Consider the following 15,948-nt stretch of genomic DNA (forward strand, 5'->3'; position numbering starts at 1 on the left):
ATACAGGCGGAGGTGAGTCCATATCTCTAGGGGTTTCCATAAATGCTGCAAAGACATAAGTAAGGCTGAGGGCATCAAACACACACACGCCCACCCCCTTCTTCCCAGAAGGCCACCTACCTCCACAGCAGAAAACCTGGACAAGGGGAAGTCACGAAATAACCTGCAAGCATTCCCAAAGCCTGCAGGCTATTTTCTAAGTTTAAATAAGGCGCCTTAATGACGTCATCACCGCGTCCTATGTACCGCTACTGCGCATGCGAGAATAGCGTCATCCCGCCGCCACCGCGCACGCGCGAACCAAGCCTCGATCCTGTGCCGTACACGCGCATGCGCAGAACGAACGTACCGACGAAGACCCGGAAGTGAGCACCGGCGGAACGCAGGCTAATCCGACCGTCACGCCTATACCCACATACACAGACACAGAAAACGAACGGAAAATGAAGGAGAAACGACAAGAAAATAAACACAAACTGCTGCCATGGAAAAGAGGAACAATCTTACCGCTCCCACACGATCGTCTCCGGGCCGAAGGTAAACACAATACATACCGGACTTCTCAGGGCAAAATAGGTCACCTGCTATTTAGCTGGGCTATCCGACCAAGTGCGCAGCCTGCCTGCCAGTGGCTAGGCTTCTGGCTTCCTCCAGCGCTTATATCCAATGCCCACTCCATACCCCGCTAGTAGCTAGGGCTTAACGGAGTCATGCGACAATTCCATCCAGTCGCAATTCGGCCAAACCAACAATGGAACCGTGTGGGAGCAATCTTCAGGTAGAAAGACCATAACGTCTGGTCCTACGGAGGAGGACAAAAAAAGAACACGGCCATGGGCAGGGAGCAAAGATTTATGGGAGTAGTGTCCTATAGGGTAGTGGAGGCGGGACTTAACCCACACGTTGCTGCCATGGAGTCTGTCAGGAAAGAATATGTTAAACTGAATTTGTCACTGCTACTGAATATATGCAGAGACCGGGTGAAGGTATGGTCAAAATTAATTAATGTCCCCAGTGGGTAAAATAAACTTGATCAAAATGATCTTGATGCCACAGTTACTGTACTATTACATAACTCCCCTATGGTGGTTCCCCTAAAATAATTTAGAGTTATTAATTCAATTTTTAGATCATTTATATGGCACTTATATGGCTAAACTCCACTGCAAGGATTAAGCCAGAACAGCTACAACGCCCAAAGGAGGCAGGAGGGCTCGCTCTGCCGAATCCATGGATATACTACATGGCCTCCCAACTCCAACACATAGCTAGGGCCCTGAGACCCCCCAACATTCCAGTATTCAATCTGATAGACCCGGTAACACACCTTCCGAAAGTAGAAACGGGTGGAGAGGTGGAAGAGGGCTTATGCCGCGTACACACGGTCGAACTGTTTGACGTACTTAGTCCGTTGAAACACATTTCAGCGGACAATCCGCTCGTGTGTGGGCTTCAGCGGACTTTTTCAGCGTGCAGTCCGGAGTACTAAGAATTTCGGATTTTCCAAAAATCTGTCCGTCGTACTTTGGTTTCAGCGGACAATACGGTCGTCAGTATGCTAGTTCGACGGACTAAGAATGGCGCATGCCCAGAAAGGATTTACACGGCGGAAGGGTGCTTTGCTGTGTATTGGACTTCCTATTTCTAGTCCCGTCGTACGTGCTGTACACGTCATCGCGCAAGCTTTCGACGGACTGTTTGTGCATCCGTGTGTGGTCAAGTCCGTTCAGTGGAAAGTACGACGGATTGTCCGTCGGATTGTATGACGGACTAAGTACGTCAAACAGTTCGACCGTGTGTACGCGGCATTAGAGGCACTGAGATTTTCCAAATCAAATAATCTATTCCCTACATATAATTTGATGCAAAAAGTGTGGAATAAGGTTAGAGCAATACAGCAGGTAGAGGGCTTTACAAGATATAGCCCCATTTTGGGGGAATAGGTGCTGGAGAAATTACAATACAGTAAAAGATGGCAGCAATATGGTATCAATTACCTCACACAAATATTTAGAGATGGAAAACTGCGTGTATTTGCTGACTTACAGTCAGAATTCAATTTACCTGCCCCCATGCGGTTTTACTATCTCCAGCTCCAACATACGGTAGGGGCCCAAACCACATGGATTCAGAATCCCACACCCATCTTTAATTATATAAGAGAAGTAGCTACATATAAGGAGTTCATTTCATGCAGCTACTCCATGCTCCTCACCAAAATTCTCCCTGACAACACTGCAGGGATCATATCTAAATGGGAGGGAGATGTGGGCGTTTTTGAGGAGGACCAATAGGAGGAGGCGCTTGCGGCGATTCCCTTGTCTTCCCTCAATGTGGCCCAAAAACTGTCCCAACTCTACATTCTTCTTCGAGTACACTATACTCCAGCTAGGCTGGTGGTGATGGGGGTAAGAGAAGATCCAGTATGTAGTAGATGTAAGTGGGACCATGGTGACCTGATCCACATGTTGTGGGGATGTCCCAAATTACACACCTATTGGAGGAAGGTGTTGGACACTATCAACAGTGCCTTCCAGGTACAGTTAAAGGCCCACCCCAAACTCTGCCTATTGGGTATCATGGATGCAGTCTTGGAGGAAAGCCCCTCTAGGTTGGGCATAACCAGGGCACTATTCCAGGCCAGAAAGCTTATATTGAGGCACTGGAAATCAGAAGACCCTCAGTGAAAAAGCGGTTGGAACAAATGGGTGACACTATTAGACTGGAGAAATAAATATATCAACACAAGGGTAGTATGAGAAAGTTTGAAAATATTTGGGCACCCTGGTTGAGTGTCCCTGGGTTGACTCCGGTTGATCTCATTATGGACCAACTACTGCTGTAGAAGACGAGGTAAAGATGGAGCATTATATAAAGTAGTTTTGACACACTGGGTAATAAGGATTGTCCGGTAGTAATACATGGTATATATATATCTATATCGGTGTACAACATGCTTTGTTTTTACTTCATACTGCTGATTTCTGAATATAAACCCAATTGTGGAGAAAGTGATTATATGACCATACTTCCTGTAAATAACTTGTTTGTATCCAATAAAACCCTTTTTTGATTTAAAACAAAATGATGGTTCTGGATTGTTCAAAAAAACTGTGATGCTTTGTTAGAAATTCTTTTCGGTCTTTTTTATTTTTATATTTTTTATTTTCTTTAGGATTTCCTTTGGATCTCGCCTTTTGTTCGCTTAAAAATAGCCGTATTCGTGGTGAACGTGAGGCGGTTCTTTGAAATTTATATTGTTTTTAGACCATTTTTCATTTTAATCATGGAAAGCATTATGCTTCATTTATCCGCTTATTTCGTATATGTCAATGCAGAAGCTAAGCGGGCACTGATATACAGTATATAGTCTGTTTACCTTATTTGAATATTTGCTGTAGAGTTTTATTCATGAAGTAAATGTTTTTTTTTTCCTTTGTATTACCTAAAATGTGTGTTAAGGTATAACAAGTGTAAATTTAGAAATCTGTATACTTCTCCTTTGCATAAAAAATAATTAATCGTTTAACATATGACCCTTTTATAATTAAGTATAATGATAGCAATTCATTTTAGGTGTAGATTGAATTCGCTAATGTTTAATGTTTACGATACTGCATTATGGTGATGTATGAGATGTCATAACACTGAACTTATGAAGAAGACAGCGTCCCGCGGTGAGAACTGATGTGGAGCTTGTTTTTCTTTTAGCTTGTGACCACTACGATGGGTTAATCTCCCAGAGTATATAATTATGCGGCCATACCGTCTAGTCACGCCTATTGAGAAAGACGTAATGACGAAACGCGTCTAGGCATGACCAGACAGCCTGATTGGAATTGTCAGCTGTTAACGATCTCCACCTAGGAACCACGCTTCTTCGGCTGGTGAGCGTTATAAGGCTGCAAATGACACGTATATTATGAGATGCTATTTTACTTTTTATTTGATGTAAGCATATTTCTTAAAAGGGGGGATTTTTCTTAAAAATAAAAAACAGTTTTAAGCTATGAGGATTCCTTCTCTATTTCCTTGTGATTGGTGATAAACGAGACAACAAACGAACACCCCTCTTTGATTGAGTTATCCTTGTTGTATGCTGACTGAAGGCACAGGCTTTGTTACAGGCTAATGATACATCATTGTAACAAGGTATCTTTATAACTTTGTTCTGGTGAGTGCGTTTTTTGAGGGGAACGGTCTCACACGGTGCAGTGAAGGTTGCTTATTCTTTGGAAAAACACCATATGAATATTTTTAGGATCACCTGATGCACTTTGAATGCGCTCTTCAGAGGGCATCTTATCACCATTGGACTTTGTTGTTTTATTTGTAGAGCACTGCTATAGCTTGTGAATTACATCTATGGACTTCTAGAGCTTTGTGTTTAATTCCCTATCTTATTATAGCAGCTGCTAAATTCTATTAGCCCGTGTACACACGGTCAGACATTCCGACCACAAAATCCGTCTGATTTTTTTCCGATGGATTTTGTCCAAAACTGGTGTTGCATACACACGGTCGGAAAATCCGATCAATCAGAACGTGATGACGTTATTTCGTTACGACGGGACTACGTTCAGGCTAGTAGCCAATAGCTTTGGTCTCGTAATTTGATCTGAGCATGCGCGGCACTTTGTCCGATCGGAATTCTCTACAAACGATCGGACAAAGTACGATCGGATCACGTTGTTGGAAAATTTTATATCCAGCTCTCAAACTTTGTTAGTCGGACATTCCAACGGAAAAAGTCAGATGGAGCTCACACATGGTCGGATTATCCTTCAACATGGTCCGATCGGACATTTTCCGTCGGAATGTCTGACCGTGTGTACAAGGGCTTATAGATTTTTTTCCAGATGTGCTTAATTCCATTTTGCTTAAAAGTTTTTTTTTTTACACTGCTTACAGAGTTATACCTGAGGAAGGAGCTAAATGAACCTGAAACGCATCAGTTAAGAAATATAATCTCTGCATGTACAATCTATATACACATTAAATTTTAGACATGTGCAGAGCGAAAAAAATGTGTTGTGGTTTGTTTTGATTAGTTATTTACAGAAATTTGTTTCGTTAAATTTCTTTAATTCGTCTAATTCGTTTAATTCGTTTTCGGAATTCGTCTAGTTTATTTGTTTTCGAACCGATTCGAAAAGTTTTTGAATGTGAATCGTTTTCGAATTCAAATCATTTTCCAATTTCCAACGGGAATAAAATAGAATAGAAAAACATTGAATAGCATAGAAAAGAATATAACATAAAATAAAGGAATATAATATAATATAGTAGAACAGAACAAAATAGGATAGAAAATAAAAGAACAAAATAGAATGGAATAGAATAGAATAGAAATGAATAGAATAGAATTACAAAAAATAGAAAGATTATAACCATCTTCTGCAATTCAAATAGAATAGAAAAGTATAGAATTAAAAAATATAAATAACATACCCATTTTCCAAAATTCAAATAGAATCAATTCAAATTTAAATAGAATATAAAATAATAGAATATAGTAGAATAGAATAGAAAATAACACAATCGAATGGAAAAAACAACAGAATAGAATGAATATAACCATCATCCTATTCTAATATATTCTTTTCTATTCTATTCAAATTCAAATTGACTATTTAAATTTTGGGAAATGATTATATTATTTATTTTCTAATCTATTCTATTGTTTTTTTAATTATATATTTTTTTATTATTTGTTTATTCTAAAATATTTTTTTCTATTCTATTTTATTTTCTATTCTATTTTCTATTCAAATTCAAGTCTATTCTATTTGAAATTCAAATTTCAGAAGATGGTTATATTCTTTCTGCTCTATGCTGTTGTTTTTTTCTATACTATTATGTTATTTTCTATTCTAATCTATTATTTTCTATTGTATTCAGATTCAAATTGATTCTATTTGAATTTTGGGAATGGTTATTCTTTTTATTCTATTGTTTTTTTTTTTTATTATAGTCTTTTCTATTCTATTATAGTATATTCTATTACATTTTTCTATTCTATTCCTTTCTTATGCATTCAAATTTATTCTATTTGAAATATGAATTTCAGAAAATGGTTATATTCTTAGTATGTTATTCTATTCTATTTGTTTCTATTATATTCTCGTCTATTCTGTTCTTTTATTTTTTATTCTATTTTGTTATGTTTTACTCTATTCAATTCTATTCTTTTAGTTTCTGTTATATTTAGTGGTACTGCTTCAGCAGTCCTACTATTGTTATTCGTTTTTATCTTTCCTAGTCTATTTTCTTTTTTCTATTCCATGCCTTTATTTTCTATTTTATTCTCTTTGGAAATTGGAAAACTATTCAAATTTTAAAAGTATTCAAAAACTTTTTGAAAATAATTTGAATTAAAAAATGTTTTCATTATTTTGAATTTGTTTAAATTCGGTACTATTGTAATTCGGAAATTCGGATACATCCGAATTTCTAAAAAATTTAAATTTGTCTGAATTTCCATTCGGATTTTGTGATTTGATATCTTGTTGAAGAAAAAAGCTATTTGTATACTACCCTTGTATGGAATTAATAAAATGTATAGATTCTAACATCATTTTTTGAGCTTTAAAAGTCCCACTCAATGGGGAAAATGTAATCCTCAATATACACTGGGATGGATGTGCTATCATGCCTAGTGTGGTCAGTTTGAAATAGGAAAGCAGGAGGGACTGGCAGGATCACCAGGTATGTCATACAAAGGAAGCAATATGAAGAGAACAGGATTCTTTTTAACACATACAAGTAGATGGTAGAACAGACACATATTAGGAACATGAAATGTTGGGGTAACATAATCTTTAAAGCTGAACTTTATGCAGATAGAAAGACATAAATGAATGCGACCCGATAATCATTAACCACTTTCCACCCACCCTATATCTGAAAGACGACTACAACGTGGGCTTCCAGTGCCGGGAGGGCGTTCATAGATGTCCTGCCGTGATCCTGCTGCTCGCGCGCCCCCTGCGGCTAGGACTCAGCTGACCACAGATCGGGGTAAAGGGCCAATCACAGTGGCCCTTTACCACATGATCATCTGTCAGCCAATGACAGCTGACCACGGAAGTAAACAGAAGCCGATTACCATCTTTTTTTCTCCCCGCGCTAATAGCATGAGGAGAAAAGAAAAAAACAGTAACCGGCTTCTGTTACAGGGACATCGGTCCGAACATTTACCACCAGTGCTTCTAATCAGTGCCCACCAGTGCTGCTAATCAGTGCCCACCAGTGCCACCTATCAGTGCCTGCCAGTGCTGTTAATCAATGCCCACCTATCGGTGCCCATCAGTACTGCTAATCAGTGCCCACCAGTGCTACCTATCAGGGCCCACCAGTGCTACCTATCAGGGCCCACCTATCAGTGCCCACCTGTGCTGCTAATCAGTGCCACCTATCAGTGCCCATCAGTACTCCTAATTAGTGCCCACCAGTGCCACCTATCAGTGTCCATCAGTATTGCTAATTAGTGCCCATCAGTGCCACCTTTCAGTACCCATCAGTGCTGCTAATCAGTGCCCACCAGTGCCACCTATCAGTGCCAGTCAGTGCTGCTAATCAGTGCCACCTATCAGTGTCCATCAGTACTGCTAATCAGTGCCCACCAGTGCCACCTATCAGTGCCCATCAGTGCTGCCAATCAGTGGCCATCAGTGCATTATCATCATTGCCACCTATTAGTGCCACCTATCAGTGGTGCCCATCAGTGACGCCTATCAGTGCTCATCAGTGCAGCCTCATCAGTGCCTCCCTTCAGTGCCAACCAGTGCCGCCTTATCAGTGCCCATCAGTACTACTAATCAGTGTCTATCAGTGCAGCCTACCAGTGCCCATCAGAGCTGCCAATCAGTGGTCATCAATGCCTCATCATCATTGCCAACTATTAGTGCCACCTATCAGTGCCACTTATGAGTGCAGCCTCATCAGTTCCAACTAGTGCCACCTATCAATGCCCAACAGTGAAAGAGAAAGATTACCTGTTTGTAAAATTGTATACCAAACTATGGCCTTTTCTATAAAATTTTCCTACATTTTCAGGCTTTTTTGTTTATTTAGCAAAAAATGAAAACCCCCAGTGGTGATTAAATACTACTAAAAGAAAGCCCTATTTGTGTGAACAAATGATAAACATGTCATTTGAGTACAGTATTGCATGACCGGGTGACAGCGCTGAAAGCTGAAAACTGGCCTATGCAGGAGGGGAGTATAAGTGCCAAGGAAGTAAGTGGTTTATACATCAGTAAATGTTATTTTCAGTTGCAATTGGTCTAAGTACCTAAATGTGACCTGGTATCAGCCTGTTGCAGTCCCTGTACAGCAGCACACAGAGGAAGAAGCAGCACAAGGAGCCAATCAGCTCATGTACTGATAAGAAGCATGCTGATAGGAGGAGAGAGCAGAGTGACCGAGAATGAGTTCACCGCGCTGCTTCTCTTTTCACTGACCAGTCACAGGCTGAGGTGGGTCCAAGGTGACTTGGGCTCAGAGGAAGCGGGTTGAATAATGCTGGCCATCAGACTTATGACACCTAGTGTTAGAAAAAGGGTAGTGAAAGATGGATAATGCAACAAAATCTGTGTTTTTATTTTATCTTTTTATGGGCAAATGTTTTTCAGCTTGTTGTTTTGGCTGGTTGGGCTTTAACCACTTAATAACCGCCCTATAGCCGAATGACGGCTTTAGGGCGGTTTCTTAACTGTGGGAGGCCGTCATATGACGTCCTCCCAGAATTCCGCTCTCGCGCGCCCCCTGGGGCGCGCACTCGAGAGCATCCGTGACCGCCGGGTCCACAGGACCCAGCGCATTACGGATCACGGTAAACGGCCGCTCGTCGCGGCCGTTTACCACGTGATCGCTCCGTCAAATGACTGCAACACCCTGCAACACTCTGCAATGCTCTGCAACACCCACCAATACCCTGCAACACTCTGCAATGCTCTGCAACACCCGCCAATACCGTGCAACACTCTGCAATGCTCTGCAACACCCTCCAATATCCTGCAATGCTCTGCAACGCTCTGCAACACCCGCCAATACCCTGCAACACTCTGCAATGCTCTGCAACACTCTGCAATGCTCTGCAACACCCACCAATACCCTGCAACACTCTGCAATGCTCTGCAACACCCGCCAATACCGTGCAACACTCTGCAATGCTCTGCAACACCCTCCAATATCCTGCAATGCTCTGCAACGCAATACTCTGCAACGCCATACTCTGAGATACCCAGCCATACTCTGATATACCCAGCCATACCCAGCCATAGTCGGTGATACCCTGCAATACCCAGCCATAGACACCCCCCCCCCCCTCCCGCCGCCCTCCGGTGCTTCTACCGACTCGCCAATACTATCAAATCCAGAATCTTTTTTTTTTTTTTTTTTTTTCAGGCTTCCCAGCTTAGAGGTGAGATGCGGGGTCTTATTGACCCCACATCTCACTGTAAAGAGGACCTGTCATGCCATATTCCTATTACAAGGGATGTTTACATTCCTTGTAATAGGAATAAAAGTGATCAAAAAATTAATTTTTGGGGAAAAAAATGTCAAACTAAAATAAATAAAGTAAAATGAACAATAAAAAATTTTTTTTTTTTTTTAAAGCGCCCCTGTCCCCATGTGCTCACATGCAGAAGCGAACGCATACGTAAGTCCCGCCCACATATGAAAACGGTGTTCAAACCACACATGTGAGGTATCGCTGCGTACGTTGGAGCGAGAGCAATAATTCTAGCCCTAGACCTCCTCTGTAACTCAAAACATATAACCAGTAAAAAAAAAATTAAATCGTCGCCTATGGGGATTTTTAAGTAGCGACGTTTGGCGCCATTCCACGAGCGTGTGCAATTTTGAAGAGTGACATGTTAGGTATCGGTTTACTCGGTGTAACTTCATCTTTCACATTATGCAAAAATTGGGCTAACTTTACTGTGTTTTTTTTTTTTTTTAAGCACAAAACATTTTTTTTTCCAAAAAAAAGCATTCGAAAAATTGCTGCGCAAATACCGTGCGAGATAAAAAGTTGCAACGACCACCATTGTATTCTCCAGGGTGTTTGCTAAAAAAACATATATAATGTTTTGGGATTCGATGTAATTTTCTAGCAAATAAATGATGATTTTTACATGTAGGAGAGAAATGTCAGAATTGTCCTGGGTGCTCCAGAACGCCTGATGGTGCTCCCTGCATGTTAGGCCTCTGTATGTGGCCGCACTGTGTAAAAGTCTCACACATGTGGTATCGCCGTACACGGGAGTAATAGCAGAATGTGTTTTGGGGTGTAATTTGTGGTATGCATATGCTGTGTGAGAAATAAACTGATAATATGACAATTTTGTGAAAAAAAAAAAAAAAAGTAAAAAAAATCTTGATTTTGCAAAGAATTGTGGGAAAAAATGACAACTTAAAAAAACTCCTCATGCCTCTTACTAAATACATTGGAATGTCTTCTTTCCAAAAAGGGGTCATTTGGGGGGTATTTGTACTTTTCTGGCATGTTAGGGTCTCAAGAATTGAAATAGGCCGTCAGTACTTCAGGTGTGATCAATTTTCAGATATTGGCACCATAGCTTGTGGACGCTATAACTTTCACAAAGACCAAATAATATCCACCAATTTGTACTTATTTTTACCAAAGATATGTAGTGGTATAAATTTTGGCCAAAATTTATGAAGAAAAAATTACTAATCTGCTAAATTTTATAACAGAAATGAAGAAAAATTCATTTTTTTACAGAATTTTCTGTATTTTTTCTTTTATAGCACAAAAAATAAAAAACCCAGCGGTGATTAAATACCACCAAAAGAAAGCTCCATTTGTGTGAAAAAAAGGACAAAAATTTCATATAGGTCCAGTGTTGCATGACTGAGTAATTGTCATTCAAAATGTGAGAGCACCGAAAGCTGAAAATTGGTCTGGTTATTAAGGGTGTTTAAGTGCCCAGTGGTCAAGTGGTTAAAGTAGATGTGTCAGTAATAGATAGTCCGCATAACGGAAGGTTCCAATAAAAAGAAGAAGCTATGAAAAAAATGCAGGTTATCCGTAAGTGAAGCTGTCAGCTTTTCCTGTGGAGCTGTGTTTGTAGCCTTATGGATTTACTAAAACTTGTTACTTTTCTTATTGGAACCTTCCATAATGCAATCTATTACTGATACCTTACTGGAGGCAAGCTGGCGGAGGCTTGGAGTCGGCCTCCGGAGTCTGTTTGATTGGGACATAGGGATTGAGCTCTTCTCCTGGATTTTATGCCTAAAGTGAATGTAAACCCAAATGGCATGTCATTTAATTCTCAAATGTTCCGTGCATCATAAACAAAAGAAAATACTATTTTCCTTTCTTTTCTTTTTTTTTCATCCTTTTTCCATTTCTATGATGCTGATCTCCTGCAACCTCTTTACAGACACTTCCTGACCACATGCTTGTGTTGTGTTCCGGTGGTGGTTGTATGTCCCTGCTCGGAGCAGGTTTCCTAATAGTGACGGACAATTGCTCTTGTTTAACCATTTCAATACCAGGCATTTTCACCCCCTTCCTGCCCAGGCCAGTTTTCAGTTTTCCGCGCTGTCGCACTTTGAATGACAATTGCGCGGTTTGCAACACTGTATCCAAATTACATTTTTATTATTTTTTTTCCCGACAAATCAAGCTTTCTTTTGGTGGTATTTGATCATCTCTGCGTTTTTTTTTTTTTTTTTGCGGTATAAACAAAAGAGGAGTGACAAGTTTGAAAAAAAAAACACACATTTTTTAATTTAGCTATAATATCCCAATAAAAAAAAAAAATTCCTCAGTTTAGGCCAATATGTATTCTTCTATATATTTTTGGTAAAAAAAAATCTCAATAAGCGTATATTGATTGGTTTGCACAAACGTTATAACGCCTACAAAATAGGGGGTAGTTTTTTGGCATTTTTATTATTTTTAATTTTTTTTTACTAGTAATGGCGGCGATCTGCGATTTTATTTTATTTTATAGTGACTGCGACAATGCGGCGGACACATCAGACACTTTTGACACCATTTTGGGACCATTCACATTTATACAGTGATCAGCGCTATAAAAATACAGTGATTACTGTATAAATGTCACTGGCAGAGAAGGGATTAACATTAGGGGGCAATCAAGAGGTTAAATGTGTTACCTAGGGAGTGATTCTAACTGTGGGGGGAGGGGACTCACAAGAGGAGGAAACTGATTGGTGTTCCTCTGTACTGGGAACACACCATCGCCTGACAGGATGTGGATCTGTGTGTTTACACACACAGATCCACGTTCCTGCTCTGTTATTGGGCAATCACCGGTGCCCCGGCAGACATTGCGGGCACAGGGCACGCGTATCGGCTCCCGAGTGATGAGGCATGCATGCGCACCCCCTAGAAGGCCAGGAAGCCCAGGACGTCATATGATGCCCACCCAGGATGGGAGGTCCCACCAGCGGACGTCATTTGAATAGGGGCAGGATGTGAAGGGGTTAATGTGTCTGGGCAAAGCCGCTTATAGTCCCCACTGGAACCAAATATGAACAAGGTGACAACGCAAGAGAACAACTGGGAGACAGAGACTATAGCAGGAAGTGTCTGAAAAAAGGACCTTCATGGTTTTATTTTAATCACTTGCCGACCGGCTCACGCCGATATACGGCGGCAGAGTGGCACTGTGTGTGCGATCGGTGTCCTCGCTCCAGTCACACAGTGGCGAGTTTTTTTTTCCATTCCCTGCGAGCGTTGTGACGCACGGGGACGGAGAATGGCGCCAAATTCAAAAAAGTAAGCACACAGTACATATAAATTACACTGTATTCTTACAGATTGCAATACTGTTTAAAAAAATGACACATCCCCTTTGTCCCTAGTGGTCTGTACAGTGCCCTGCATGCACTTTTATATTATAAATACTGTCTTTTCTGCCTGGAATTTGGAGATTGTCCATAGCAACCAAAAAGTGTCCCTTTACGTCAAAAGTCGTTTTAGAGCAGCTAGAAAACAGCCATAATAAATTAGAATCACTCGCAGAGCGATAGCGATTTGTGGGGAAATTCGTCATCAAACACTGAAAGTAATGACAGTGACAATTCTGCAACTGAGCAAATTTCTGTGTTTTTGATTTGATTACATTATTGAATAATTGTTCTTATTATTATATTATTATTTTTTATAATTATTTCTAGTTATTTATTATATTATAATTTATGATTAATTTTTCAAACTTTTTCATACCCGGGATGTCTGCTAGACTCTGGTTTGGACAGATTTAACCACTTCAGCCCCAGAAGGATTTACCCCCTTCCTGACCAGAGTGTTTTTTGCAATTCGGCACTGCGTCGCTTTAACTGACAATCGCGCGGTCGTGCGACGTGACTCCCAAACAAAATTGGCGTCCTTTTTTTCCCACAAATAGAGCTTTCTCTTGGTGGTATTTAATCACCTCTGCAGTTTTTATTTTTTGCGCTATAAACAAAAAAGAGCGACAATTTAAAAAAAAATACATATTTTTGTTTAAAAAAAAAAATAAAATCACAATAAGCGTTTATTGATTGGTTTGCGCAAAAGTTATAGAGTCTACAAAATAGGGGATAGTTTTATGGCATTTTTATTAATATTTTTTTTTTTTACTAGTAATGGCGGCAATCAGCGATTTTTTTTTTTTCAAATCTTTTATTTATATACAGGGCAGGGAAACATAGAATACAAAATCCAGGCGCAGTAAATATAAAGGGTATGGTAACATTACATGCATTAAAACATATCACATAACCTAACTGGAGAATACATATATAAGCGGGAGGGGAGCAGAACGTCCCCAAACTTCATTTGTGGTCATCTACATCCCTCGGGTTTTCCTGACTATAGAGAGCCTGCAGGTATGGGAAAACATTTCTCCAGCATAGATCGTCTGTCTCCTTCTACCGAATTTATTCTATGAAATCCAGAACGGTTTGATCAGCGATTTTTATCGTGACTGCAACATTATGGCGGACACGTCGGACAATTTTGACACATTTTTGGGACCATTGGCATTAATAGAGTGATCAGTGCTATAAAATTGAATTGATTACTGTAAAAATGTCACTGGCAGTGAAGGACGGGGAGGGGTTAAGTGTATTTATATAACAACAATACTGTGCAATGGTCAGCTAAAGAGAAATAAGGATGAACTAAAGGCTGCTAACACGCTAAAATTGGGATCTTTTTAGCTGGGAAAAATGTCAAAAATAAAGTGTAAGCGCCCAACTTATATATATATAACTCTTAAAATAATACAAACGTGTGTGCACACATGTGTAGCAAATGAGTGTAGAGTGACCCCAAAAGAAATGGGGACAATACTGGTATATATATTGAGAAAATTGATAAGATAAAAAGTGACAACCTATAAATATGTGCATAAAATCAGTTGAAAACTATATAAATACTTATCCCAGTGAAGAGAGAAACAGAACAAAAAACAATCAGCATAAACACATAAAGGTATAACTAATAAAAGTGATAAAGTCCATAATAAGACATGCAAGATATAAAGTCCATAAAGGAACGTGCAGAATGTCAGTCCCAATGTGTTACGGTATCAACTGAAATCCTGTGTTGTTGTGACCAAAAAAAAAAAAAAAAAGGTTTTCCACCCTGTGACGCTCCCACCACCTTGCGGGGTGCAGGCTTACCGGATAAATATGACCCAAGCAGACATACGCCTCAGGGGTCAACCAGAGCTTGTAATCTCGGCTAAAATGGTCCCAAATTAGGTGTTCCAATCGTGCCACATACGGTTCACACAGGCGACTGGGTATGATCACTGTTTTTCATATACATGGACAACTCCAACAATAGCTCAGGCATGGAAGATGAAGAAACAAAGCCAACATGGCATAATAACGTTTTTAAAAAAAGACCTTTAATAAAAAATAGTTCAAACTCACATTTCCAAAATGGTCAACAAAGCATATCAGAGGAAATAGGCAGTAGCGGAGTCCTCCCGACGCGTTTCGACCTACAGGTCATCCGATGAGCGGAGGTCCACTTTAGGGTGGACCTCCGCTTTAACTCTGTGACACAATCGCGGGTATCCCCGTGGCAATCTAGTCCGCAGGCACGGCCACGGAGCTCGCGGCAGGCGTGTGAGCCGCCGGCACGTGTGGGCGCGGTGGGAAATTCAAAGTAACGTATGGGTACGTTACTTTGCCCAGCCGTGCCATTCTGCTGATGTATAAGTACAGGAGCCGGTCGGGAACCGGTTAAGTGAGTTATTAGGCCTACAATTTAAAATGCCAAATTTCCATGCAAAATAATTGTACCGCTTTCAGCACCAAAAATCTGAACTAATCATACTGCCAGGGAGGTTAATGTGCCTCAGGAAGCCACATAGATGAAGACTCTGAATATTGGCTTATACAGTGCAGCAGGGGGTCTCCGAATTATAGAAGAGGCCAGAAGCGTACCTCAATAGATTTCACCAATGCCCTTTGGCTGCTTGGCTGGAGATTGCTGAAAATAAACTAAAATCATAAATAAAAATATGAGCAGAGCCCCATCCACCATTTTTACAATGCACCTACAGATAATCATCCCTTTTTTTTGTCCAGCTTCCGATGACTCCCATGCATCCTGCTGTTCTAATCTAAAAGTAGCAACTGACTTTTAACCTTGAATGTTATTACTTTGATATGTTCAGTGACCATTTCAGAGATTGTGATCTTTCTATCATTGCCAAACTACAGGACATAATGTCATAGGTTTATTGCTCGCTATAATTGCAGACACTGTTGGGCTCCATTGACTGCTGAGGTCATTTTCCCCTTCAGGTTGACATTTTTTTTGGAGCACAATGGGTTAAATGCCATTGAGTGGCAATGTGTGATAGGTGACATTATGACACTCTGACATTATGTCCTGTGAAAAAATAAAATAAAAAATCTGCCAATACATTGCAGACA

Source organism: Lithobates pipiens, unplaced genomic scaffold, assembly GCF_037356315.1.
Source record: "Lithobates pipiens isolate NorthernLeopardFrog02 unplaced genomic scaffold, aLitPip1_a1.2 Scaffold_13, whole genome shotgun sequence".
Classification (NCBI taxonomy): domain Eukaryota; kingdom Metazoa; phylum Chordata; class Amphibia; order Anura; family Ranidae; genus Lithobates; species Lithobates pipiens.